The 26,937-nt window shown below is 44.4% G+C and overlaps 1 pseudogene across 1 annotated transcript; it reads right to left on the reverse strand.

The window, feature by feature from the left end:
• Positions 1 to 14,284: 14,284 nt before the first annotated feature.
• Positions 14,285 to 26,190, reverse strand: LOC309842937 (cytochrome P450 4A6-like; annotated as a pseudogene). The gene is made up of 12 exons (XR_014316529.1): positions 25,906 to 26,190; positions 22,596 to 22,737; positions 21,448 to 21,492; positions 20,867 to 20,994; positions 19,769 to 19,897; positions 19,255 to 19,409; positions 18,736 to 18,836; positions 18,454 to 18,644; positions 18,226 to 18,359; positions 17,278 to 17,342; positions 17,059 to 17,135; positions 14,285 to 14,478 (listed from the first exon to the last, which is right to left on the reverse strand). The product of XR_014316529.1 is annotated as a cytochrome P450 4A6-like (transcript).
• Between the last annotated feature and the right edge of the window lie 747 nt (positions 26,191 to 26,937).

Here is a 26,937-nt window from a genome sequence, read left to right on the forward strand (position 1 = left end):
ATGATGCTGAGTAAATTCTTACTGCTTGATGAATGAATGGAGGAGGAAATCAGGATCACATTGGACCATTAGGTCACTGGTTTTTTTTAATCTAATTTAATTTTTTCATTGTTGCAAGATTCATTGTTTATGCATTACACCTAGTGCTCCATGCAATACATGCCCTCCTTAATACCCACCACCAGGCTCACCCAACCTCCCACCATCCTCCCCTCCAAAACCCTCCGTTTGTTTCTCAGAGTCCACAGTCTCTCATGGTTTGTCTCCCCCTTTGATTTCCCCCAGCTCACTTTTCCTTTCCTTTTCCTAATGTCCTTCATGTTATTCCTTATGCTCCACTGTAACTGTTCTTCATAACAATATATTACTTAAAATATAACTTATGAGAAATTATACTAGTTACCAAGCATGTTTAGATATATAGCCTTTAAAAAAACATACACTGGCAACAGGCCTGTGGGGGAGAGGATGATATACGTCCTTGAAGCTGAGAAGCTGGGGATGCCCAGCTCAGGGCGGAACACCACCTGCTTCATTTCTCCATTATCTCTCCTTCCCTGGAGAGCACCAGTGGCTAATTAAATGATCCCTTTAAATGTGCTTGCTTAACTATAAACTCTGTACTGCTTAACCAGAATATATTTTGCCTTTCTTCTTGTTTATCCTCAAGACATATGATTAATGTGTTGCCTTCTTCAGCAACTTTTTTTTCTAAAGATTTTATTTATTTATTTGACAGAGAGAAATCACAAGTAGATGGAGAGGCAGGCAGAGAGAGAGAGAGAGAGAGGGAAGCAGGCTCCCTGCTGAGCAGAGAGCCCGATGTGGGACTCAATCCCAGGACCCTGAGATCATAACCTGAGCTGAAGGCAGCGGCTTAACCCACTGAGCCACCCAGGTGCCCCAGCAACTTTGTTAATTACTGGCTATATCTAATACATATGGAACTAAGGAGTTGTTCAGGGTGACAGTCTTTTCTACTCTTGTCCCCTGCTCCCTTTCTCTTGCAGCTGACTTGTTTGTGCCTCATTCTTTTCCTGTGCGCTGTCAGGAAGTGGCACTCCACAAGTAAGTGAAACCATATAATTATGTTTTTCTGCTTGACTTATTTCACTCTGCACAATCTCCTCGAGTTCCCTCCATGTTGATACAAAAGTTGGGTATTAATCCTTTCTGATGGAGGCATAATATTCCATTATATATTTGGACCATATCTTCTTCATCAATTCATCTGTTGAAGGGCATCTTGGTTCTTTCCACAGTTTGGCAATTGTGGCCATTGCTTCTATGAACACTGGGTACATATTGCCCTTCTTTTCACTACATCTGTATCTTTGAGGTCAATACCCAGTAGTGCACTGTTTTAGAGACTAGATTCAGTTTGGGTTGCCACATTTTAGAGGGAAATTAGTATTTTTATTCCTGGAGGCTTCCTGGTTCTGTCAACAGGCCACAGGAAGACAGAAGAGTGTGTGCAGTCAGTCCCCAAGGTGGCAGCTTGAAGGGATTACTCCTGTGGGAAGAGAAGCCAGGCATTCCTGTTTCTGGGACTGATAACATTCTGTTGGATGCTGATGCAATATATCATACCTTGTTGACTTGTACTCCCCTATAAGGACTGCATGTCCCAGCCAACAGGTTTTCAATCCTGAATATTTGTTTGCTTTACCCACCCAAGTGAAGACACAGAACTCTCATGTTTTTTCTTGCCTGGGGACATTCTGTAGCAGGACTTTCTAACTGGAATGTGCTATAAATTATTCTGAGGAAGTGAGGGTTCCTGACCCAGTACTCTGCTTGGTGTTGGCATGCAGTAAAGCTTCCAAAATATTTTCTTAATATTTGCATAGGATTCCAAAGCACAGACATAACCACTGAACAATTTATTAACCTTAATTTACAGACAGGAAAATGAAGACCCAGGGACTTAGTTGACTTTGTCAAGATCCTGAAGAAAGTTAATGTCACACTTAGGACCATGACCTCAAATTTGTACTCCAGTCTTGCTAGTGCCAGATGCCATTTTTAAAAAAAAAGATTTTATTTATTTACTTGACAGAGATCACAAGTAGGCAGAGAGAGAGGGGGAGGCAGGCTCCCTGTTAAGCAGAGAGCCCGATGTGGGGCTCGATCCCAGGACCCTGAGATCATGACCTGAGCTGAAGGCAGATGGTTTAACCCATTGAGCCACCCAGGCGCCCCCCAGATGCCCTTTTTATGTATAATGCTTAGTCTGTGTTGGCATGATGCCAAAGCTTTTTATATTCTCTACCTAATTTTTAAAGCATCCTATCTTAGAGTACAACCACCCTCTGAATGCTCTCCAGCCTCGTCTCAGGCCACTGTTTCAGCAGGTGGCAGCTCCTGAAAGACACCATTATTTTTCCTGCCCCAGAGTTTGCTTGTTGTTTTTGTTTTTTTGGGTTTTTTTTTTAGTTTTATTTTTTCAGTGTTTCAAGAGTCATTGTTTATACACCATACCCAGTGCTCCATGCAGTATGTGCCCTCTTTAATACCTACCACCAGGCTCACCCATCCCACCCCCTCCCTTCCAAAACACTCAGTTTGTTTCTCAGAGTCTATAGTCTCCCATGGGTCATCTCCCCCTCCGATTTCCCCAATTCAGTTTTCCTTTCCTTTTCCTAATGTCCTCTGTGTTATTCTGTATGCTCCACAAGTAATGAAACCATATGATAATTGGCTTTCTCTGCTTGACTTATTTCACTCAGCGTAATCTCTTCCAGTCCCATCCATGTTGATACAAAAGTTGGGTATTCAGAGGAGTCAAGATGGTGGAGAACTAGCAGGCTGAGATGATATGAGGCAGCAGGAGATCAGCTAGATAGGTTATCAAACCATTATGAACACCTACAAATCCAATAGGAGATTGAAGAGAAGAAGAGCAGCAATTCTAGAAACAGAAAATCAACCACTTTCTGAAAGGTAAGACCCTTGGAGAAGTTAATCTGAAGCGACAGAAAGATAGACTGTGGGGGGAGGGACTGGCTCCTGGCAAGTGGTGGAGCAATGGAGCACAAATTCGGAATTCTTAAATGTCTGCTCCACTGAGGGACATCACTCGAGAGGCTAAGCTGGGGTGAAGCTATGTGGGGACAGCATGGTCTCAGGTCTGTAGGGTCACAGAAGGATCGGGGGTGTCTGAGTGTTGCAGAGCTTGCAGGTATTAGAGCGGGGAAGCTGGTACAGAGATAGAGCTGAGGAGTGAGCTCTCAACTCGGGGTTACCTTAAACTGTGATTCGTGGCACAGTCAGGCCACTACTCTTTGAGCAGGGACCCTACAAGATCCAGGGAGACACCCCCACCCCCAGGAAAAGCACAGGGATCTGCGGGGTTTGGAGACTCCAGGCGGGGCTGTGTGCCAGAGACAGAGACAGTTGGTCACAGGCTGGGTGAGCTCAGAGTGCAGCCAGCGAACACGGAGATGAGAGTGATTGAGCATTTTCTCTGAGGGTGCACTGAGAAGTGGGGCCCTGATCTCTCTTCTCCTCTGGGCTGGAGATTGGGAGTCTGCCATTTTCATTCCCATCCTCTGGAACTCTACGGAGAGTGTTCACGGAACAAAAACTTCCAAAAGCAAACCTAAGCGGATTCTTAGCCTGGCCCCTGGTAAGGGTGGTGAAATTCTGCCTCAGGCAAAGACACTTGAGAATCATTACAACAGGCCCTCCCCCAGAAGATCAGCAGGAAATCCAGCCAAGACCAAGTTCACTTACCAAGGAGAACAGCAGAATTCCAGAGAAGGAGAAAGAAAAGCATGGAATTTATGATTTTCTCCCCATGATTATTTAGTCTTGCAAAGTTAATAAATTTTTTAATTTTATTTTTTCTTATGCTAAAATTTTTTAACTTTTACTCTTTCCTCTTTTGATGTTTTTAAAACTAGTTTATTTTAACAATACCTTTCACTAAAAAATCTTTTTGAACCTTCATTATTATAGTCATAATTTATCCTTCATTGTATCTTACTTTATTTTTTGTATACACATAGGGTTTTTTTCTTCTAAAAAAATCTGGGATACAACTTCTTCTAATAGATCAAAATATACCCTAAATCTAGCACAGGGCATTGTTCTAGTCTCCAGCCTGAGCAAATTCTCTCCACTTTTTTTTTCTTTATTCTCCCAACCAACTTATCTTATCAACTCCTTTCTTTAAATTTCTTTTCAGTATTCATTGTTTTTTGCACCACACCCAGTGCTCCATGCAATACGTGCCCACTGTAATACCACCACCTTGTTCCCCCAACCTCTCACCCCCTACCCCTTCAAGACCCTCAGGTTTATCAACTCATTTTTAACAAATTAAAAAAAAAATCTTTATAGTCATATTCCATCCCTTCATCAAGTTTACCCTTATATGTTTTCATTCATTAAAATTTGGGAGGTAGTTTCTTCCAAGAGACCAAAATACTCCCCAAATTAAGAGGGTAACCCTGTTCTAGTCACCAGACTAATATATATATTTTTCTTTTTTATATTTTTTCTTCTAAAAATTTTTTTTCTGAACTTCTTTTTACCCCCTTTCATCCCCCCACAATTTGGGGTCTCTTCTGATTTGGTTAAAGCACATTTTCCTGGGGTCTATGCCACCCTTTTAGTACTTTATTCTCTCCTTCATATATTCTTCTCTGGATAAAATGAGAAGGTGGAAAAACTTACCACAAACACACACGCATGCGTGCACACATACTCAAAAAACAAAAGGCAGTACTGAAGGCTAGGGACCTAATCAATACGGACATTGGTAATATGTCAGATCTAGAGTACAGAATGATGATTCTCAAGGAGCTAGATGGGCTTGAAAAAGGTATGGAAGATATTAGAGAAACCCTGTCTGGAGAAATAAAAGCCCTTTCTAGAGAAATGAAAGAACTGAAATCTAACCAAGTTGAAATAAAAAAAGCTATTAATGAGGTTCAATAAAAAATGGAGGCTCTTAATGCTAGGATAAATGAGACAGAAGAGAGAATTAGAAGACCAAATGACAGAGGATAAAGAAACTGAGCACAAGAGAGACAAACAAGTACTGGACCATGAGGAGAGAATTCGAGAGATAAGTGATACCATAAGATGAAACAACATTAGAATAATTGGGATTCCAGAATAATAAGAAAGAGAGAGGGGAGCAGAAGGTATATTGGAGAGAATTATTGTAGAGAATTTCCCTAATGTGGCAAAGAGACCAAGCATCAAAATCCAGGAGGTGCAGAGAATATCCCTCAAAATCAGTAAGAATAGATCTATACCCTGTTATCTAATAGTAAAATTTATAAGTCTTAATGACAAAGAGAAAGTCCTGAAGGCAGCCCAGGAGAAATCTGTAACATACAATCGTAAAAGTATTAAATTGACAACAGACTGGGGCACCTGGGTGGCTCAGTGGGTTAAGCCGCTGCCTTCGGCTCAGGTCCTGATCTCAGGGTGCTGGGATCGAGTCCCGCATCAGGCTCTCTGCTCAGCGGGGAGCCTGCTTCCCTCTGTCTCTCTCTGCCTGCCTCTCCATCTACTTGTGATTTCTCTCTGTCAAATAAATAAATAAAATCTTAAAAAAAAAAATTGACAACAGACTTATCCACAGAGACCTGGCAGGCCAGAAAGAACTGACATGATATATTTAGAGCACTAAATGAGAAAAACATGCAGCAAAGAATACTATATTCAGCTAGGTTATCATTGAAAATAGAAGGAGAGATAAAAAGCTTCCAGGACAAACAAAAACTAAAAGAATTTGTAAACACCAAACCGGCTCTACAGGAAATATTGAAAGGGGGCCTCTAAGCAAAGAGAGAGCCTAGAAGAAGTAGATCAGAAAGGAACAGAGACAATATACAGTAACAGTCAACCTACAGACAATACTATGGCACTAAATTCATATCTCTCAATAGCTACCCTGAATGTAAATGGACTAAATGCCACAATCAAAAGACACAGGGTATCAAAATGGATAAAAAAACAAAACACATCAATATTGTGTCTATAAGAAACTCATTTTAGACCCAAAGACACCTCCAGATTTAAAGTGAGGGGTGGAAAACAATTTACCATGCTAATGGACATCCAAAGAAAGTTGGGGTGGCAATCCTTATATCAGATAAATTAGATTTTAAACCAAAGACTATAGTAAGAGATGAGGAAGGACACTATATCATACTCAAAGGGTCTGTCTAACAAGAAGATCTAACAATTTTAAATATCTATGCCCCTGACATGGGAGCAGCCAACTATATAAACCAATTAATAACAAAATCAAACATTGGGGTACAGATGGGCAAACAAACAAACAAACACATCAACAATAATACAATTATAGTAGGGGACTTTAACACTCCCCTCACCGAAATGGACAGATCATCCAAGCAAAAGATCAACAAGGAAATAAAGGCCTTAAATGACACACTGGACCAGATGGACATCACCAACATATTCAGAATATTCCATCCCAAAGCAACAGAATACACATTCTTCTGTAGTGCACATGGAACATTCACCAAAATAGATCACATACTGGGTCATAAATCAGGTCTCAACTGGTATCAAAAGATTGGGATCATTCCCTGAATATTTTCAGACTACAATGCTCTGAAGCTAGAGCTCAATCACAGAGAAAATTTGGAAAGAACCCAAATACATAAAGAGCATCCTTCTAAAAAATGAACGGGTCAACCAGGAAATTAAAGAAGAATTGAAGGAATTCATGGGAACAAATGATATTGGAAACAACAGATCAAAATCTGTCAGATACAGCAAAAGCAGCCCTGAGAGGAAAATATATAGAGATACAAGCCTTTCTCAAGAAACAAGAAAGGTCTCAAATATACAACCTAACCCTACACCTAAGAGAGCTGGAGAAAGAACAACAAAGAAACCCTAAACCCAGCAGGAGAAGAGAAATCATAATGATCAGAGCAGAAATCAATGAAATAGGATCCAAAAAAACAATAGAACAAATCAACAAAACTAGGAGCTGGTTCTTTGAAAGAATTAATAAGATTAATAAACCCCTGGCCAGACTTATCACAAAGAAAAGAGAAAGGACCCAAATAAATGAAATCATGAATGAAAGAGGAGAGATCAGAACCAACACCAAAGAAAGGCAAACAGTTTTAAGAATGTATTATGCGCAACTATACGCCAGGAAATTTGACAATCTGGAAGAAATGGATGTATTCCTGGAGACATATAAACTACCAAAACTGAACCAGGAAGAAATTGAAAACCTGGACAGACCCATAACCAGTAAGGAGATTGAAGCAGATAAAAAATCTCCCAACAAACAAGAGCCCAGGGCCAGAGGGCTTCCCAGGAGAATTCTACAAAACATTTAAAGAAGAATTAATACTTAGTCTCCTGACGCTGTTACAAAAAAATAAAAATGAAAGGAAAACTTCCAAACTCATTTTATGAGGGCAGCATTGCCTTGATCCCAAAACCAGACAAGGATCCCATCAAAATGGAGAATAACAGATCAGTATCCTTGATGAACACAGATGAGAAAATTCTCACCAAAATACTAGCCAATAGAATCCAACAGTACATTAAAAGGATTATTCACCATGACCAAGTGGGATTTATTCCTGGGCTGCAAGGTTGGTTCAATATCCACAAATCAATCAATGTGATATAATACATTAATAAAAGAAAGAACAAGAACCATATGATACTCTCAATAGATGCTGAAAAAGCATTTGACAAAGTACAGCATCCCTTCCTATCAGAATTCTTCAAAATTAGGGATAGAGGGTACATACCTCAATATCATCAAAGCCATCTATGAAAAACCCCCAGTAAATGTCATTGTCAATGGAGAAAAACTGAGAGCTTTCCCGCTAATGTCAGGAACATGGTAGGGATGCCCATTATCACCACTGCTACTGAACATAGTACTAGAAGTCCTAGCTCCTCGCACCAGTCAGGCATCAAAAAGAAATTAAAGGCATCCAAATCAGCAAAGAAGAAGTCAAACTATCACTCTTTGCAGATGATATGATACTATATGTAGAAAACCCAAAGACTCCACTCCAAATCTGCTAGAACTTGTACAGGAAATCAGTAGAGTGTCAGGATATAAAATCAATGCACAGAAATCAGTTGTATTTCTTTACACCAACAACAAGACAGAAGAAAGAAAAATTAAGGAGTCAATCCCATTTACAGTTGCACCCCAAACCATAAGATACCTAGGAATAAACCTAACTAAAGAGGCAAAGAATCTATACTCAGAAAACTATAAAGTACTCAAGAAAAAAGTTGAGGAAGACACAAAGAAATGGAAAAATGTTCCATGCTCATGGATTGGCGAACAAATATTGTGAAAATGTCTATGCTGCCTAACGCAATCTACACATTTAATTCAATCCCTACCAAAATTCCATCCATTTTTTTTCAAAGAAATGGAACAATTAATCCTAACATTTATATGGAACCAGAAAAAACCTCAAATAGCCAGAGGAATATTGAAAAAGAAAGCCAAAGCTGGTGGCATCACAGTTCCACACTTCAAGCTCTACTACAAATCTGTCATCATCAAGACAGTATGGTACTGGCACAAAAACAGACACATAGATCAATGGAACCAAATAGAGAGCCCAGAAATAGACCCTCAACTCTATGGTCAACTAATCTTCAACAAGCAGGAAACAATGTCCAATGGAAAAAAGACAGCCTCTTCAACAAATGGTGTTGGGAAAATTGGACAGCCACATGCAGAAAAATGAAACGACCATTTCCTTACACCACACAAGAAAATAGACTCAAAATGGATGAAGGACCTCAGTGTGAGAAAGGAATCCATCAAAATCCTTGAGGAGAACACAGGCAGCAACCTCTTTGACCTTAGCCACAGCAACTTCTTTCTAGGAACATCACCAAAGAGAAGGGAAGCAGGGGCAAAAATGAACTATTGGGACTTCATCAACATCAAAAGCTTTTGCACAGCAAAGGAAACAGTTAACAAAACCAAAAGACAACTGACAGAGTGGAAGAAGATATTTGGAAACAACATATAAGATAAAGGGCTAGTATCCAAAATCTATACAGAACTTATCAAACTCCACACCCAAAGAACAAATAATCCAATCAAGAAATGGGCAGAGAACATGAACAGATATTTCTGCAAAGAAGACATCCAGATGGCCAACAGACACATGAAAAAGTGCTCCACATCACTCAGCATCAGGGAAATACAAATCAAAACCACAATGAGATACCACCTCACACACCAGTCAGAATAGCTAAAATGAACAAGTCAGGAAATGACAGATGCTGGCAAGGATGCGGAGAAAGGGGAATCCTCCTACACTGTTGGTGGGGATGCAAGCTGGTGCAACCACTCTGGAAAACAGCATGGAGTTTCTTCAAAAAGTTTAAAATAGAGCTACCCTATGACCCAGCAATTGCACTACTGGGTATTTACTCTAAAGATACAAATGTAGTGATACAAAGGGGCATGTGCACCTGAATGTGGCAGTGGAATACTATGCAGCCATGAAAAGAAATGAAATCTTGCCATTTGCAATGACGTGGATGGAACTAGAGGGTATTATGCTTAGCGAAATAAGTCAATCAGAGAAAGACAATAATCATATGATCTCCCTGATATGAGGAAGTTGATAAGCAAAGTGGAGGGTTTAGGGGGTAGGAAAAGAATAAATGAAACAAGATGGGATCGGAGAGGGAGACAAACTGTAAGAGACTCTTAATCTCACAAAACAAACTAAGGGTTGCTGGGGGTAGGGGGGGATGGAGAGGGTGGTGGGGTTATGGACATTGGGGGAGGTGTGTGCTATGGGGAGTGCTGTGAAGTGTGTAAACCTGGTGATTCATAGACCTGTACCCCTGGAGCTAATAATACATTATATGTTAATTTAAAAAAATTATAAAAAAAAGTTGGGTATTCATCCTTTCTGATGAAGGTAGAATATTTCATTGTATATATGGACCATATCTACTTTATCCATTTGTCCATTGAAGGGCATCTTGGCTCGTTCTACAGTATGGCAATTGTGGCCATTGCTGCTATGAACATTAGGTTACATATGGCTCTTCTTTTTCTAAACGCTTTTGTGCATGCTGTTTGCTCTACCAGGAATGCTGTCCCTTGCTCTTTGCACTGCCAGATGCTTGTCATCCTCCAGGTTTCCCCTTGAATGTCTTCTCCAACCAGGGGCCATCTCTGATCTCCCTCTCTAAGTAGATGCTCCCTGCTAGTCTCTCTCATAGCAGCATGTCTGCTTCCTTCTTGGCACTTACTACTGGGTGTATTCACACTCCTTAATTGTTTAGTTGAATCTAATCGGTCTGCCCATGGAATGAAAGGGTAAGACCCTGTCCATCTGATGTCCTGAGATGTCTAGACAGTGCCCTGCACATAGTAGGGCCTCAGAAAAGTGTGTCAAATGACATAGGAGGTGCAGAATTGAGAAGATTTCTGCATTGCACAGCAAGCTGGTATTATCACTCTCATGAAAACAGCCTTAATGAGAAGGAAATCTCTTGGAGAAGCATAGATAGAGGGCTGATGACAGGAACCGGATTGAAGCAGGTTAAGCTCACCCAGTTACAGCAAGAGGGTGGCTTGAACTTATAGTGGTCTCTCTGGGGCTGGAGAAGGGACTGATCCCAGAGATATATAGGACTATGACTGGCTGGGAGAGGGATGCAAGATGAGGGAAGTTTGCTCCCAGGGTCTCTCTGGACAGTCCCCTGTCTTCTTTGCCCAGGGACGTAGGGACTGGCTGATCACAGTGATCTCCTGAAGGGCCTCCCATTCATATTTCTGATACAGTAGACAGAGAGCCTGGACAAAGTCATAACCAGGGCCCATCAGTTCTCCTATGCCCATCCACTTGGGTTTGGACACTCCCTTGGATTCCTGAACATCTATGAGCCTGACTTCCCTAAGGTTTTTGTTTTTTGTTTTCTTTGTAACAACTGACCGTGTCAGCACTGGTGGGAGAGGGTAGGGCTTCCTGCTTGTAAAGGTCTCAGGCACCATGTGGAAAGGAGTCCTGGGGTCTGCATCAAAAGTTTGGGGAGCTAAGGTCCATGCATTTCCTATTTATCCAGAAGCCTCCTCTGGGAATTTCTCAGTCTGTGCATGACATAATCATCTTTCTCTTATAAATCCCATGATGCCCAACGTGGATTTGTGAGTGGGTTTCCACCAGTGTATTGGTGAGTGGGCACCTACCTTTCCTGCCCTTCCCATCCCTGTCTTCTGGTGCTGGCTGATCATGATCATTCCCTGACCTTCCCTTCCCTGCTGTGTCCTCACTCCATCAGGTATCCCATCAACTAGAACTTGGCCCATTAGTCCCCTTTCTTAGTTTAGCTGCTCAGTGTGAAGACACGGAGAACACAAGAAAGCTACTGGTTGGACAGCAAGTGAGGCTCAGATACATTGTCCTTCTGGGTCTGTCGTTTTCCTTCTGGACAGGCATATATCTATTCCACTGGTTTCATTTTTCTGGTGGTACTCTGACTAATATAAATTTTGGTACCAAGATTGACTCTAGAAAAACAGAATCATAAGTTTTCTGACTAAGTTCTGGGTTTCATGAATTGGTTCTTTACTAGGATTAATTGGAAAGGGATTGATGACTCTAATACCAATGGTAAAGAGCACACCAGTAGCCCGGGGCCTGATGTTGCAATACACAAGACTTCACTATTGGATGCTGTTAATCAAAGTCTTGCAAAAGGTAAGGTTCTGGTGATCAAGTATTGGATGCCTTAAAGCATGTTAGTGATACTAAGGAGCATACATAACAAAATTCACTGGATGTCCATATTGTACTGGAGAAAGTGTGAAAAGGGAAGAGCAATGTGGAGGATTCAAATTCTCAGACAAATAGATAAATAAATAACCTGAAAGCTTTTATGTCTGCACTGAAGATCACTCTGACCTGTAGCAACAAGCTTTAGCCAGGGCCCAGATTCTGAAACTAAACCCAGATATCATCATGCCAGTGTCTGAATTAGCAAAAGGATTCCATATCTTCCAGGGTATCTTCTGTTATAATGAGAACACTGAGTAACTGGAAAGGGGACATATGGGAAGAGCCCCATAAAACTGGAGCCATCAAACCCCTAAATTCTACTGAGTCTTCTTTGCCAGTTGGGGAGGATATCTATTCCAGCTAGGTGTTCCAGAAGCAGAGAAATTACCTCAGGATGGATTTGGGTATACAGCACCAGCTGGGTGGCAATAACAAGCAGGGTTGAAAGAAGGCTCTCCAGGAGGTTGCATCTGCTTTATTATTTTTTTTTCCTTTTTAAAAAAATTTATTTTCAGCATAACAGTATTCATTGTTTTTGCACCACACCCAGCGCTCCATGCAATCAGTGCCCTTTCTAATACCCATCACCAGGCCAACCCAATCTTCCACCCCCGCTTCAAACCCCTCAGATTGTTTTTCAGAGTCCATAGTCTCTCATGGTTCACCTCCCCTTCCAATTTCCCCCAACTCCCTTCTCCTCTTTAACTCCCCTTGTCCTCCATCCTATTTTTATTCTCCACAAATAAGTGAAACCATATGATACTTGACTCTCTCTGCTTGACTTATTTCACTCAGCATAATTTCTGCTTTAAATCAATGTCCAGTATATGGTGCTGTGTCTCTCATAGCCAGGACTCTCCCACCCAGGACGTAAAGGGTGGAAATAGGAGAAACACCACTCATTTTTACCCCAGTGATTTGATCAGCAAAACTTGGAGTACTTATCACTACAACCTTATATTTTGTTGTCCTAGTGATATTACGTCCAAAAGTAGGAGTGCTTCCACCAGGAACACAAGAATGACTACATGAAGATAACTCCTGGATACTTTAGGCTCCTCATGGGTCTAACTCAGAAGCAGTGACTGTACTGGATCGATCCCAATTACCAAGGAGGAAATTGGCAGTTTCCTTACCATGAAGGTAAGAAAAAATAGGCTTGGGATGGAGGAAATACATGGGCATCTCATAGAAATACCTTGCCCTGTCATGAGAGTAAATGGGAAAATGCCACAACCCAATTCAGGCAAGACTAGTATTGGCCCAGATACTTTAAGAGTGAGGGTCTGGGGGGAGGGTATGTGCTTTGGTGAGTGCTGTGAAGAGTGTAAACCTGGTGATTCACAGACCTGTACCCCTGGGGATAAAAATATATGTTTATAAAAAATAAAAAATAAAAAAAATAAATAAATAAAAATTTTAAAAACCCCGACTGAGGGGCATTCAGAGTGTAAAGCAAGTATGGAATGGGTAATGGAAGAAGGCTTTTATAAATACGAAGGATGGCCATGTCCTAGGTTATAGAAATAAAGAGGGTAATTATTTCTAGCATTTTCCTGCTTTGTTATGAATATGATTATGCTTGTGTGCACATGGGTGTCAGATTTTTCTTTCTTGTCTTATATCCTGCGCAGAACCCAGACATGTGGTATTAATAGTCAACTTTCTATCATAGCATGTAGGTCACAGGATTTCAGGGAGAAGAGAGAATACCCTCCAATGACTTTGCTTTGTGGTTGGGGAAAAGGATCAACACGCATTCAATCATATGAGGGTTAGTTGGTAGACGTGTGCCAAATTGCAGATGAAGTATGGTTTAAAGGAATGTGTGAATGATAAGAGGACACATGGTAGACTGTGATGACTAGCTTTATGTGTCAGCTTGGATTGGCTGGAGTCCCCATTATTCAATTAAACAAAAGTGTAGATGTTGCACTAAAAATTTCATGGGTACTGTTAGCATCTGTAATCAATTGCATTTAAGAACAGCATATTTCCTTGATAAATGGGGAGGCCTAATCCCCTCACTGAATAGCCTTAAGAGCAGACATTTGGAGGGTAGAAAATGCAGGAGAAGAGATTCTCCCTTAGAGGTTCTGTAACATCTTTGTTGTGCCAGGGAGACCCCTTCCCTATTTCTGATCGGTTAAGCTACAGGATCATCAAGTTGTGCTCTTTTAAGGAACCAAGTCTGTGTAATGTGGTTAAGCAGCAAGGAACACAAAGCAAGCAAAAAGGAACAGCAATGGGGAGAGAGCAGACAGCCTGGGGGACAGGCAGCTGATAATGACTTACATGGATAGTCAGAGCTACAGCTGGGTAAGAGAAAGGTAGGAATCTTGGGAAAGGGTGTGATGGAGAAGGGAAGACAGTCTGATGCACAAGAGGATGAGAGCAGGAGACTGGCAGTGGGCAGTGAAAGCGGGAAGTGGGCAGAAGACAGCAGACAGGAGAGATTGAAACGATGGTAGGCAGGAGGCTGTCGGGGCTTATCCTTGCCCCCCACAAGGGTTAGAGGAGCTTCCTGAGATGCAGGTGGATCCCATTCTTGGACATCAACTCAATTCTTGGATTGGGAACAGGGACCCTGAAAGGATCTGGTGCCAGCTCAAAGCAGAGTGGGGTCAGGGCCACCACCACCTTCATCTCATTCATGGCAAACTGCTTCCTGATGCAGTTCCTGGGTCAGGGAGGGAAAAGGAAATGAGAAGTGGCCTCTGCCTCCCTGCCAGGAACAGCACATTCATGGCCCTCCTGCATGGGCCCAGCCTGGATCCTTTTTCCTCAAGACACACACACATCTTTATGCCTACCTAGCCTTGCTTGTTTCACTCTCTTCCCTTGACCTTTGACAAAACCTACACTCTTCCAGGATTAGCTTCTATTCCTATCTGTTCTCTCAGCAGGCATGAAATACCGTTACAAGACAGTCAGCACCTTGTGCCTCAGGGCTAAGTCTAGTGATTACTAAAACTGTCAATTATTAATTTGTTTGCTCTCTGTACAAGCCGTTTCTGGTTTCACAATGGGGACAGCAGGACAGGGCACCAGAGGTGGTGGGCTGGGCCATCCTTCAGGCCCTAACCATCTGGGGCACACAGGGGTCCAGATCCTCAAAGGATGGACAAGACAGAGTTGGGTAAGGAAGTCAGAATGGCACAGAGAAGCTTCTGCAGGGGGAGAGCCTTAGTGACGCTCAACCTGCTGCACCATCACCTGCCAGGTTGGGTCCAGACTCCTGCCTCCCCCTCAGCCCCTCAGTCAACCAGCTGCTGTAGTCTTCCAATTCTACTGCAGAAATGTCTCTGCTTGCCATCCCTCTACCTCCTCACCCAGACTTTTCTGTTCCCAACCTTCACTCCATTCTCATGAAGCCTCAGCCAAGCTCAGAGCCTCCCTCGCCCTTCATCACAGGTACAACATGTCCACATGCCTCAGCTGACATCAAAGTCCTCTCTCGGTTGTTGGCTTACTCACTTGTCACCTGCTCAACTCCTCCTCCTACCAACTCAGCTCCTGCTGAGGAGATCCCAGAGAATGCCCTCCCTTCACCTCTGCCTGTCACATGCTCAAGGCTAAGGGCAATGCCAGCTTGCCTTCACCCCCACTTCTGCTGATTGTGCCTCTTCATTCCTGGACCCTGACATCACCCTAATACTTTAGTCAAGGACACATAATTTTCTATTTTGGACAGTGCCAGGAACATAGAGTTTCCTACAGTGGGGTTAATTAGTAAATGAGTGAGTGCACACAAAAAAGTAAGGAAGAAAAGGAGGGAGGGAGGAACAGTGGGAGGAAGGAAGGAAGGAAGAAGGGAGAAAGGGAGGGAGGGATGGAGGAAAAGTGGGAGGAAGGAAAGAAGAATGAAAGAAGGAAAGAAAAAGCGAGAAAGGAAAGAGAGAGGGAAAGAAATAAATAAATTAAGGAAGGAAGGAAGGAAGGAAGTCTCATTTGAGTGGAGGCATTTATTTCTTGACTGTGAACTCTTGGAGGCAAGGGCACTATGCCATCTCATAGCAGAGGACTTGGCACACAGAGACAGACTTAATAGGCAGTCTTAAAACTTAATGATGTTCTTGAACTGAAAAAGAAACCCACCTTGAATGGAATAAAATATGAGTAACCATTAATTCTGAGCTAGGAACTGAGCTGTTTAGCCCTCTCCTGTCTCTACTGGCAGCCACATGACTTGCACCAATGTCTAGGAGGACGGACTCAATCCCAGGGAGAAGCAAATCCTGGAGCCAGTATCTGGAAGCACAATTTGCTTAAAGATGTGGTGTGAAAGTGGGTTTACTCTGTATGTGAAGGATTGACAGATTCCTGTATTTGGAAAAAAATGGTTTTCTAGTAACTGCTTATAACGTTTCCTGGAGTTACTATTCATAGTACACTCTCAGCAGCATTGGAGGATTTCACAGTAGCCACGCTAGACAATAGTCATCCCACTGAACAGCTTCTTCATGTGTGCTACACCAGGTAACCTTCAAATGCCACGTGTTGTATATATACAACAAACTGGATTTTCTCCCCAAAGCAATTTAATGTCCTCATTTTTAAATAATTGCCCATTTGATTGATTTGATTCTAAATGCAATATTAAGGTATGTAGAGCCCAGATCAGATGTACCAATTGAACAACTGGGAAAACTTTCAAGTGTGAATGACCATTACCTTAGAGTCAATAATTCATTTGATTGGTGAAAATATAACAAAAACACAGATTAGTCGAGTACTTTATGAAGCACTTAAGAGACACAGGAGCCTTTCCTGTGTATGGCTGAAATATTTGAGGCATGCAGGAAGCTGAGTATGGAAACACATACAATGTAGTCAATGGTGCATGTGGAGGCAGAATGGGGAGTTGAGTAGAAAAGGCTGGTTTGAAATTGTGTGCAATGAAAACTTTTGTGTCCATACTCTCTTTGACTTTGACAACACTTGAAAATTACATGTGAGAAAATCTAATTCTGTAAAGTCATACTCACAAAATGAAGAACTCACAAGAATACCCTGAGCTATGGAACACTCACTGATACTGAATTGTGGCTGGAGATTGTGTAAGAGCAATGGGTTAAAGTTTCCATGGCATTCACTGATTACCAACTTTCTTTGCCTAGAGACACACACCTCTTTCCCAGCACTCCAACATGCCAGGACATATCTACAGTAACCCACATAAATGTAGCAAGTCACAAACATCAAGTATGTACCCCCAAAATAGCCCCTTCCTCCTCCCATTCTGGTACAAGTGCCTCACCTCCATCCTCCTGAGAAGGGCAGGAAAGCATGGCTGTGTCGAGAGGAGCCCAGTGCAAACCGGGAAAGGTCAAACACCTGCAGAGGGAGCACCAGGGCCAGGACAGGTGTGGTCAAGCCCTTCCTTCCAATCATTCAAGGGACAGCACCCCGTGGTGGGCCAGGAAGAGGGTTTGATCTAGAGAGGTCATTCTATCTCCTCCTCCCAAGGCCATCATACCTCTGGGTTTGGCCACACCTTTGGGTTGTGGTGAAGGGCATAAAAGGAGAGCGTCACTAAGAATCCTGTGGGGCAGAAGAAAGAAGACTGATCACACATGCCTGTGGAGCCCAGGTGCATCCACACACAGCTTGGCAGCCATTGTGAGAGACTTTCTCATCACTGTTAATGGAATGACAGCATTGTAGGAGAGGTAGGATAGACACAGCACAACAGGCATACATGCGTGCACAGGTTGGTAGATTAACCATGACCAGGCTGAAAAGCAGGGAAGAACTGGAGGCTTACTTTTTGGAGCAACTCACGGGACCACTCACATCAAGTACCATCCATGAGCCCTTGGGGAATATCCATGAACATTTCCATACCCACAACAACCGTCCAGAAAAGGCTCACACCTCCATTGTTCCATGAAGGACCTGAGCCTCAGTGAGGCTGAACAATTTGTCTCTGATCACTTAGCTAGGATGTGGCAGGGCTGGGATTCAGAGTAGAGGGGAGCGGAACAGTGTCTTCCAGCCATGGCAGGGATCTCAGATCTGATCATAGGATACTCTCTGCCATCATCCTGAAGTCTCCCTGGAGACTGGACCATCTGAGCCATGATGGTGAATTCTCTGATCTTTCTCATTAGCATAGACCCTATAAGGAAAGACCTCCTACCTCCTTGCTCTGTCTGATGGTTTCTCAGGCACTCATATCTCAAAGAATGAGAATATTAGAGCAAAACCCAAAGCCGCATTCAGGGGCTGTCATGTATTTGTTTCTTGGATTAAACTCCGTGGGAAGCATACCATATACCTCATCTGGCAAACAAAGGAAATATTGGTTTTCCTGAGGGAGAAATGACTCTGAAAGACATGCACCAACTGCCCAGAACATGTGGATTTCTGACCTCGCACACGTTCCTGTCAAGTATTTATGGAGGGAGACTGGGGAAGTTCACACCTTTGGGTAAGGAGCGTCCGTCAGGGAAGGTGATGGGCTTGCTGAGCTCTCTGCCAACACTTGGAACTGGTGGATAGAGTCGCAGTGGCTCCTTGACGCACATGGTGGTGTAGGGCATCTGATCCAGGTGGTCCCTAAACAAAACTATCCTGAAGGGCGGGCAAAGCCCTGGCAGCCAGGGAATTCTCTACTTGAAGGGTCGGGACCTCCCGTCTCACGAGCACTCACCAGGTAATGGAGGCACCGTCCCCCAGGAGGCTCTGGATCTCCTCCTGGCATTCCTGCTGATGCTCTGGGTGTGTGGCCAAAGCATAGAGGATCCAGGAGATGTCGCTGGCTGTGGTGTCATGGCCCTCAAACATGAAAGTGTCGACTTCTGCACGGAGGTCCTTGTCGGAAAAGCTGGTCCCATTCTCCATCTGGGAAGACACGGAGCGAGGACAGGGTTTGAGTTTGCCGGCCTCCTCCACACTTGTAAGCAAAGCCTCAGGCCTTCTCTGTTACACTCACTTGGGCAAAGAGGAGGATGTCCAGGAAGTCCAAGTGCCTCTTGCTCCTGACCTTCTCCAGGTTTCCCTCCTCCTGCAGCTGAGCCTTCCTTAGCTTGATCACTCGGTCCGTCTAGAACAGTGTTCCCAGGCAGAGCTGAGAGCTCTGGGTGCCCAGACACAGACACTCACAGTAGCCCCAGTTAGGGTTCCAGGTGGATCAGGAGGAATGTGGGAGTGAGTGTGTTTGTTGGGGTGGGAGCTCTAGCACCAGATGCTTGCAGGTCATCACTCCCCTCAGCAGCACAGCCAAGGAGGCTCTGCTTGAATACTGCTGGAAGGGGCTCTCATTCAGCCTTCACCCATGGGGTGACACATGTAGCTGCTTGCATAACACCTGGCACCCTAGCCCTGCACCAGAGGAGTTCCCAGGTGAGTGTACCCAGGCCCTGGTTGGGCAGCAGGACTCAGCTTGAGGGTCAGGGCCAGTCCCTTTGGGATGTGCCTAATGAAGGAGAGGAGCTTCCCAGAGGGCAGATACAACCTGTGTGTTGATGGGCAAGCTGGCAGGCCCCGTGGTTCCAGCGGCCTTCAGTGGTCAGCCTGTAGATGATGTCTTTCTGGTAGAAAACGTTCCTCACCCATTAAAAACACCAAGTTATTCAGGTCCTGAATGGCCTGAAGGTAGGACTGGGAGTATCTGAAAAGGAGGATGCAGAATAGACTCGATGGAGGGAGGCATATGACCTGGAGTGGGGTGGTCCTGTGTATGGAGCATTCTCAATCAACGGGACAGGCAACTCTATGCATTTGTCATGTCGTTCTTATACCCTCGAGTTTCATGGCCCTTAATGAGGGACTTCAGCATCCAGGTTTCTTACTGTGGCAGAGAGCAGGGTCTCTAATGAAGGCTTGGTGCGGGCTGAATCTGACTGTGGCCAGGAGCTCTTGGCAGAATGTGACTCTTTGGACTGGTAAACACCCAAGCTTGCTAACTGCCTTTCAGATAATCCATCCCAGTGGTAAGAAATAGACCCTGTAACTAAGGATTTCACTGTCCTATCTGTCTGTTGTTTGCCCTGGTAGCTGAAGGCGCACTTCATAAGGGTGTCCAAAGTCATCAAGGAGAAGTGTCCAAAGATCTCCAGAGATGAGTTCTGGCTGAGGAGCTCCTCCCATTTGTCCTGTGGTAGAGGGACACATGTATCTTTCTCTACTCCTTCAGAAGGCCCTTGCTGACAAGGTTAGACTCTCTCTCTGCCTCTCCTCATATTCTGATAAGATGCCCTCACTTTCTAAAGTAGTTGCATTTCATCAGTTTAGCACCATATAGCCATGTGTTTGTAATATGGTAAGCATTTTCTCAGAATGCAGTCTGAGAAAGTTAGTTAATTGTTATTTAATTAATCATGATGTCTTACCATCTGACTTAGAAAGAAGTTTGGTAGTAACCACCTTTTAGGAGGTCAGAAAACATTGTTTCTCAGGGGACTAAGGGGGAAAATGTGTCTTGGGGTTGATCTACACATGAAACAGGTAGGGAGCAAGGCAAAGGAAAGGGCTAAGACTGGAGTTTCTAAAGAAGGGATATCAGCGACTTCAGTTCCTCTTATTCAACAATGTCAGCTAAGCACAGTGAATGAGAAATAGGGTCAGGCTCAGAGGTGATGTTATGGCAAGACCCAGCCCTGGAGGGTAGAGACTTGGTCTCCATTTCACTGCACGGAATGGCTAAAATCCATCAGAAGCCTTCAGTTCTAGCCCAGAGCCCACTTGAGTGACATCATGGGATGTCCACCTTGCCACTGAAGCTGCTACTGTTCAGGCCAGCCAGGGGCAGTTTGTCCTGTTGTCTAGGGGCATTGACTACTCTTCCTGTCCAAGTCAAAGACATGGAAGAGGGACAAGAAGAGACCCTTTATCCACCATGACTGTCTCTCCTCTGGGCAATGAGCAAAGAGTGGATGAAAATGGGTACCTGGGTGCTTCCATGTTCCATCCATCATCAGGGGGCCCTGTATTATAATATGGTATAAGTGGGTGAATCTGGGGGCCATGTCTAATGGATGTCTGAGGGACACAGCTGTCTAACAGTGGACTTTGTGAACTCTGCTGTGGGTGTGAGTGTGCAGGTGAGCAGCGGTTGAACTTACCAGCATCACTTGGACAGAGTCGGCCATGAGCCCCACATAGGGCTTCAGGATGTCATAGTGGAAGGCTGGGGTCAGCATTCTCCGGTGCTGGAACCACGTCTGCCCATTCAACAGGAGCAAACCATACCCTGGACCACAATGGGTGTGTATGGGGGGAAGGAACCTCTCAAGATTTGTCTGAGGACAACTGGGGAGATACCCAGGGTGTCAGAAGAAGGGCATCCTGGACAAAGCAAGAAAGGACAGTGCATGTCAGTAAGGGGACTTCCCAGAGCTTGGTGCACAGCTGTGAGATTGAGGTTGAAACAGGGCAGCACTGGGTTAATGGAGGACTTCAATGAAAAGTTAGTCTGAGATCATTATGGAGGACTGAGAAGTGACGTGGGAGAAACTGAACTGCAGGAGGGCTCCCCTACCATTAGGAAGGGATGAGGCTTTTATCTGAAGAAGAGAGAGGAAGCTTAATTCAGAGTTGATGGAGTGACTGTGGTGCTGGTCACCTCGTATTTGTCTGGGCCAAATGGACATTTGTTGGCAACCTAAGCAAAAGATGAACCGTAGTCCTTGTGAAATATACTTACCTATCCAGGGAGCCATGAATCTGTAGGAGCCAAGAGGCTTTGGGTCTGTAAGTAAGAAGGGCATTACAGGAAACTGGAGGTGACCAAGGAACGCAAGCTGCCCCCAGGAGGTATCTGTTGTCTACACCATTGTCCCCATCCCTTCCTGATGATTGTCAGCTGGCAGTTTGTGTCAACCAACTTCCCACTTCCCTTTCAGTCATTTCTCTCTGTCTTTCCTGATAGTTACTGCTCAGGAAGGCAGACTGAGTGAGTGTCCCACCCCAGAGCCCTATGAAGTTGAATCAGTAAGAAATATAGCTTCTGCTCTCAGTGCTAGTGACAGAAGACTAACTTGTCCAGTGGGTTTTTTGTTTGTTTGTTTGTTTTCTTCCCTTTTTTGTTTTTGTTTTTGATTTTTGATTTTTTGTTGTGGCTCAGTCATTCCACGTGGCAGCACAGGCAAAAGATCAGGGTTCCACGCAAGCCATCATGAATAAGAAATTGTCTTGAGTTCTGGGATCACACTATTGTGGTAAAGAATGTTAGCAAGAAAGAAGGAAAGAAAAAAAGGTAGAAAGAATGAAAAATGAAAAGGAGGAAAGGAAGGCAGGAAGGAAGGAAAGAAAGGAGGGAGGGAATGAAGGAAGGAAGGGGATTAAGAAAGAAAGAGAGAGATAGAGAAAGAAAGAGGGGAAAGGAAGGAAGGAAGAAGAAAGAAAGAAAGAAAGAAAGAAAGAAAGAAAGAAAGAAAGAAAGAAAGAAAGAAAGGAAGGAAGGAAGGAAGGAAGAAGGAAAGAGTAAGGAAACAAAGAAGAGAAGAGAAGAAAAAGGAAAGAAAAGAAGGAAGGCAGGAAGGAAGGAGAAAGAAAAAGAGAAAAGAAAAAAGAGAAGAAAAGAAAAAAGGAAAGGAAAGGAAAGAAGGAAGGAAGGAAGGAAGAAAGGAAGGAAGGAAGGAGAAAGCGAAAGAGGTAATTCCTTACAGGTGTTTAAACTTCCAAACTGAGTAACAGTATTCGGGTTTCTGCTGGCTCTTGGGCTTGAAGAATGGCAGGTAAAGGGTCAGAGTTAATGACTGAGCCAACAGTCTCCCCTGAAATGTCACAGTACCCCAGGAATGTATCCAAGAGGGAAGAACCACTCCAACAGACAAGTGGGTTTGCACTCACCTGATCGCCCCAGGATCACCTTCATGTAGTCTGGGTCATAGACTATGAGGCTAACCCTGCTCCCCCATAGCCAGCGAGGACTGGCGCATGGATATTTCTCTGCCCTTTTCTGAAGCTCTTGTAGCTCCTGGCCATTTTGGAGCTGTAACCAAGGGAAAGACAAATCAATAAAACCTTGCTTCCTCTTTAGGTCCAGTGCATGGAGAGGGCGTGGAGGGTCGATGGCCACATGGAGATAGTTCTGGATATCGGCAGTGATTAGGAGTTTGGAAATGTTTCTGATGAGCAAGGCTCTGATAGGGATTCCAGATTCATGGAACTTATGTTCTAGTGGGAGTAGAGGTGGGGAAGTCAATCATGCCCTATACTGAGATGTGTTGTCCAATGACAAAGAGGCTTCTCTGTGCTCCCAGGTCATGTCCATTGCTGCGACCACCCTTCTGCTTGGATCCAGTGCAGGGACTGCATAGTGGGAGCCTCTTAACATGAAGCTATATTACCTCATCCTCCAGGGTCCATCAAACCTGCGCAGCAGGGGCTCCTGGGGAATCCTGTTTCAGCACAGCTGCCTGCCTCCTTTCCAATTGCTTGCTCTTCAAGCCAGTTGGCTTCCAGAAACTCCTGGTCCTGGGTTGTGTCAGTAGTTCCTTTGGGGACCCCAAGGAGCTAAACGGTGTTCTGTCTGGCTCTTCCTCTCTCTGGGTCACTCTGACACCCACTGGTCTGTCAGCTTTCCAGACAACTGCTTGGGAAAGCCATCTCTTCCTGAGCAGGTGTAGCCAGGGCAGGAGAGACTCTTATAGAAGACATGATGCCCATAGTGGCAGTGGCAGTAACTCCGTAGGCTGATACTCAGCTTTTAGGCTGTGGCCACTCACATAGGCAGTGGTCCATGGCAGCTGTTTCACCTGCCTCCTCCTGGAAACTGGGGTCACAAAAAATGTCCCCAAGTGAGATACCATGACAGTGGACAGAAAATAAAGGGTCAGCACAGGCGATCAATTGTCAGGTGCTGTGGTCTGTGCTGACCTGTGGTCTCCAAGACAGTGGGAAGGATCTGGGAAAAGATGAGGCTGTTGGGTCGTGGATTCCCATACAGGAGTTCCCCTTTCATGGTTCCTGACTGATTTCAGCCCTATTTAGTGTAGCAGGTTTGGTAACCTACAAACTTGCTTGTCTTTCATAGGCATTACCATTATTTTCAATTTTTATAATTAGAGTGTAACTGTGACCATTGGTCTGTGCCAGCTGACATTTGGAGATTAGTATAACTCACACGAGACAAAATAATCATCATCCCCATTTTACAGATGAGGAAACAGAAGGATAGAGCAAGTATTTGATGTGGCAGAGCTAGGGTAGAATCCAGGGAGCTTGTCTCAGAGCCCATATGCTTCCCTGTCCCATTTGTTATTTGTGACCTGGCCTAAAAGATTAGCTTTAACTTACTGCACATGGCAATCTAATTCCTGACTTAGCCAATAAGAGCGATACCAAATAAATGAAGTCTCAGATTTGTAAGAGGAAGAAATATCTGGCTGCAGTATATTAGGCCTGCAGAAACTGAGAGCTGATTGGGCACTGGGGGTAATAGGAGTTATGGAAGTAGAACTCGTGTGCTTACAGTATCCATACCATCCATGTAATGGGAGTCAGTGGAAGACATTTTAGTGGTTGCTTAGGTCAAATCCTACCTCAGAAAGGGGACAACTGCATCTAACAAAAGGTTGCAATTTCTCCAAGTGGACAATCTGGAAGCCATTCGTGCAACAATTTGCATGAAGAAACTGGCCTATGACTGTCTCCCTGTGGCTGATGTGAAGTTTCTGTCTCTGGCTCCATTCAGTTGAAATCGCTTGACCTCCTCAGCAACATCCCCGGGCCAGGCTCGTTCAATCCATACACCACAAGACAGCCCCTCCTCATATGCCCCTACTTGCTGATTCCCTGCTGAAGGACCAGTACTGACTGAGCTGGAGAGTAAGCACTGTCTCCAATCTAGCTGCAAGCTGCTCCTTCCTCTGTCATTCCACAACCTGCTCAGACTGGAAGGTAAACAGATTCTTTTAGTGGTATAACTCAGTATCAATACTCTTTATCTGCCCCATCCTGGAAAACTTCTGTTTCATGTGTGCCAATAAGTTGTCAGGGTTTTAACACTGAAATCACCAGTCTGGAACATCTCATAGTCTCAGGCAAACCAAGCTGGTTGGTTCCTTGCACGGGACATGACACCCCAATCTGGCAGGTGAGCCTATTTTTCAGGGACCTGATGCCTGATTCCTATCTATGGTCTCTATAAGCTGTGAACCCCTCTGCTGTCTGTGTTCCCAAGCAGCTCAGGGCTAGGCTTTGAGGATGGGATCGAGTGGCCAAGGCAGGGAAGGATCAGGAGGGGTGTTCTGAGAGAGGAGCTGGAGCTCCTCAGCTAGGAGGGTGAAGACTCAGGAAGGAACAGCCATCATCCTTAAGGTGCAGTGTAACCGTCTCTCAAAACAAGGTAGTGCTTAAAATATAACTTATGAGAAATTGAACTAGCCTGGCAAGCATGCTTAAATGTTACCTTAAGAAGAACATGCATTAGCAACAGGTCTCTGGGGGAGAGGATGATTTAGGTCTTGGAAGCTGAGCAGGCAGAAATGCCCGGCCCTGCTCAGGGTGGAACACCGCCTGCTTCATTTTTTGATGTTACTCCCCTGCCTCAGAGACAGCCTGCCATTAATCAGTCATCATGATAATCCCCTTAAATGTGCTTGTTCAATTATAAGTTCTATACTGCTTAACCATATATATCCTACTCCCCTGCTTATCTAAAAGATTTGAAATCAATGTATAACCCCTATTCTTCCTTATTTATCTGTAAAGCATATGGTTAATATATAAGCCGTCTTCAGCTCCTTTGTTAGTTGTTATCATGTATCTAATAAATACGGGACTGAGCAGTTGTTTAGGGCGACAGTCTTCTCTACTGTCAACCCTGCTCCCTTTCTCTTGCAGCTGACTTTTTTGTGACTTATTCTTCTCCCATGCACCCTCAGGAAGCGGCAGGGCAGAACTGCATTACAGCCTGCAGATCTACTTAAGAAAAGAGGGTGAGACCAGCCTAAGGGCACCAGCAAAGGCTTCCTTCCAACATTGGAGCTCCCAGGAGTGGAATGAGGAGCCAAGATCTGAGCAGAAAGTTGGGTGTTCCCCCAAGGCACATGTGCTAGTCACACAAGAAACCTATGTGGGATGCATCTGCTGACTGGGTTGATGCTCCAGGAGCCCTGGACGCCCAGCATTCCCACTCCCCTCCAGCCTCTCTTACCTCATGCCTGTGCCCAAAGAGCCAGTGGGAAGGAGGGGACGGGAACTCCTGGACTGCTCTGAGCAGCCACTGCCTGTGCAGGTTCAGCTGTGCTGCCTTGAGCAGCAGCAGAACCAGCCCTAGCACAGAGGCCACTTGCAGGAGCCCAGAGACACCACCCAGGGGTCTAATGACACTCAGCACAGAGACACTCATGGTGCAGGTGCTGCTGGATTGCTGACTCTCCCTGACTGTCCCTAACTGTTGGGGACCTTCCCTGAGAATCCCGGCCCAGACAGTCAGGGGAGGATGGCCCTGCCCACCTGGAGGGAGGGTGAAGGGTGAGGGCGGGGCTTAGACTGGACTTCTAAAGTTCATTAACTGTGAGGATGTTAATGGGAAACTATGGGAGGAAAATTTGTTACAGACAGCTATAATGGCTGGGCATATTACCACTTGCTCTTCTCTCTGTTATTCAACAAATATTTCAGGGGCACCTACTCTGTGCCAGACAGCTACTATATGCCAGGACGCAGCTGCCAGAAAACACGATCCTGACAGCAGACATGAATCCTGAGCACAAAACTTCACAGTCTAGCTTACCAAATGTTCAGGAATTGGGTTTGATTTGGTTATTATCCCATTTGTGAGAGGAAAACACTTACAGAGAGCTAAAGTGATGTGACGAGAGAAAAACCACCATTGAGAGTGTCAGCTGGGATTAGAATCAGGGGTCTCCAAACTGTCTGCCTCAGCTGCCTTTGTGTTGTTCCCCACACTTGTCCCAGTCCATCATTCAGTGATGTTCTGGGATGACCATGCTGGCATGCAGAGCCCTGTCCTCACACTCAGGAGGCCCAGTCCAGGGCTCGCTCATGACATATGAAGCCAGCCAGTCATACTCTCTGTGCCTCAGGTTCTCCTTCTGTAAGGGGGTAATCATCCCTTTCCTAAGTAATGCTCATTTAGTCAGGCATTCAGTCATACATGCCCTCAGCAAATGTTTCCTGAGCTCACAGTCTGGGAGATAAAGGCAGAAAACAAACGTAGTAC

This window comes from Mustela nivalis (assembly GCF_964662115.1).
Source record: "Mustela nivalis genome assembly, chromosome: 10".
Classification (NCBI taxonomy): Eukaryota; Metazoa; Chordata; class Mammalia; order Carnivora; family Mustelidae; genus Mustela; species Mustela nivalis.